General features: G+C 26.4%; 1 pseudogene; it reads left to right on the top strand.

Annotated features, from left to right (window-relative positions):
* Positions 1–2,970, top strand: part of LOC107634213 — a 17,709-nt pseudogene that overhangs the window by 8,800 nt on the left and 5,939 nt on the right.

The following is a 2,970-nucleotide window of genomic DNA, read 5'->3' as shown; positions in this document are numbered from 1 at the left end:
TTTAATTTGGAAATAATATATAATAAGAGAATAACATTATGAATTAGAGAATGACAATATGCATTAATATTGCTTTTATAGGAAAATAGTTAAAGTTATTTAGAGTAATCTAATTAATTTTTTTATGAAAAAATATAGGTAGACAATTAAAATACTAAATAATATGAACAATAAATATATTAGATGTTTAATTCATTAGGTGTGTAGATGGTTATTTTAATATTAAGATTTAAGTAGATAATTTAAGGCGTAGTGTGTTTTTACTTTATTAGCCAATTTTAGAGCTTATTATTCACATTATTCACAAAAACTATTGTTTACCTAACAAAGTTCTTTTTTTTTTTATAAATACTAAGAGGAGAAAGTCTAGAAGTAAGTATTTTTATTAAAATTTAACCAACACTTAACCAGTAAAAAAAAGTAAAATTTTACATCATTAGATGTAATCTCACAATATTAAAAATATTAATAATAACTAATTAATGGTTACAAATTACAAAACCCGTGGACCTTTTAATACTACTCTAAAAATACTAAGAGTAATAGATTGATGGCTAGTGTTTAGTATCCATGTATTATGTTTATAAAATATGAAAATTTTTTTACAATGATTAAACTTTGTTAAGTTGAAAAATGTTACGAGTCTTGATTGATTTCTATTTTTATTTTTAATAGTTTATATGTTTAAGGTTTTATTAAAAATGAAATAATAAACGCGAAAAGATAAAATCAAAAGAGGATTATATAATCTCATACTATTAAATATAATTTGACGACACTATAAAAAATATTAATAATAATTAATTAATTGCTAACAATCACAAAATATGTTCGTCCTAGCAATACTGATAACAAAATATATAAATTTTTTCCCTGTATTATTTTATTGTTTGCAGCTTATGTATGTGGTGAGAGAGAAGGACTGATATTAGAAGATCCACACCATATGGGTGTGTCACTGAATGGAGTGCCTGGATTGGACATTGAAATGGAAATGAAATTGGTGCAACAACAATTGAATCAGCTTCAGCAGAAAGGAGCCACCCAACATGAAATTAAACTTGCCATGAAGGAATTGGGCACCAAAAGGTTCTTTCTTTAGTCTTTACACTAATTAATTAAGTAGATAAATCTCAACCAATTTAGATTGGTCGAGTGGTCAGCTCATTCGTCTGTTTAAACAAATGTCGGGAATTCGAACTCCATTTTGTGCATGCATCAATTCATTGGTCAGCAGCAGACCCTTAAATGGAGTTCAGATAGTCCTTAACCTGTCGGGTTGGAAAATACTGTTTGAATAAACGAAAAAAAAAGTAGATAAATCTCCATCGACCATTCCTTTTTAACCTATGTATAATTAGAATTTAATTTTGTTACGATATAGCAGTTTTGCTCAAAGAATGATATTTGTGTCTATAATATGTTTGTAAGAATAAGAATATTGTAAAAATGGGTCCAATAGAATGTCTTACATTTCAATTCATTTGCATTTGTCTTTAGTATTTACACACGTAATGCCAATGTCACTATTTTGCTTCAGTTAATATGCATGACTATTTACTCTCTATATTAAGTATATAATTTATGATGAAAATTCAGGTGCAGTCGACTTCACTAAAATTGATAACTGAAAGTCGTTAGATGAAAATTTAGTCAAATCAGTCAAATCATTTAACGGTTCTCAGCTATCAACTTCACGTGAAGTCGACTGCACCTGAGTTTCCATTATAATTTATTCATATAAAATTTTTATTTTCTTTTTGTAGTGAGAAGAGCCTTTGATGTCTATGTTATTAACTAATTCTCTCAAAAACTAATTATTACATAAAAAAAGAATAAAAAATAAAAACACATGAATGACTTTATATTTGTTTTGTATTATTAGTGTAAAAGTGTTGTAAAGATATTTAGTAATTGGCACAATCATAAACCATCTACTATTTTAAGGATTGTCAAATATAAGTTATTGTTTTATGACTATTCATGAAATGTGAAACTCATCTGTAGTCAACTTAACGTAAAGTTGATAACCAAAAGCTTTTAGATAAAAATTTAGTCAAATTAATCAAATTATTTAACAGTTCTCAACAATCAATTTTATGTGAAATTGACTGCACTTGAGTTTTTACCTTTATGAAATGAAAGTAAAAAAGAAAATCTTTTATGATGTGGGATTATGTAAAGATATTTATTTTTTTCACATGATTACTCCATTAAATTCATGTATTTAAGTAATGTTTTAAATAATAAATTTAAAAATTAATTATTTTTGATAATATAATAATACATAATTAGACACTTTAATAAAATTATTTTATCAGTACATAAAACTAAATTCATATTACATTGATCAAAATAATGCCATATTTCTAATTTGTCTCACTATATATTTACATTACTAGAAACTTCTATTTAGAAATAGAAAGAAACAAGTTTGTCTTTGTTGATTGGCCAAATTAGATGTTTACAGTTTTAACAATTTAGAATAATTTTCAAAAGTAATTGTTAACGCAAAAAAAGCTGTGTTATATTTTATCAATTACCAAATAAGTTTATATTAGTTTCATCTTTGATTAATTTCCAGAGCAAGTCTATATGGTTGGCCAAATACATATCTATTTACAAAAGCAATGGGCGAAATGCTTTTAACAAATTCGAAGAAAAATATGCCCATTGTCCTCATTCGACCTACAACTATTAGCAGCACTTACAAAGAACCTTTTCCACCGATCTGCCTCAAACATAATATAATCTATACCTATTATTACTTTAAATGTGCATTTTTGTTTAATTTGCACCTTCCATAAGCTTTTCATGTTCTCGAGTCTTTCCATGCAGGCAAATGGACAGTTTCGCTGTTGCGTACGGTAAAGGAATGTTAACATTCTTTCCTGCGGATCCTCAAGCAATTTTTGATGTGGTGAGTCACTACTAAATAAAGCATTTCTTCTTAATTAGATAATGATGAAA

This window comes from Arachis ipaensis, chromosome B03 (genome assembly GCF_000816755.2).
Source record: "Arachis ipaensis cultivar K30076 chromosome B03, Araip1.1, whole genome shotgun sequence".
Classification (NCBI taxonomy): Eukaryota; Viridiplantae; Streptophyta; class Magnoliopsida; order Fabales; family Fabaceae; genus Arachis; species Arachis ipaensis.
This window is presented reverse-complemented; position numbering and strand designations above follow the sequence as displayed.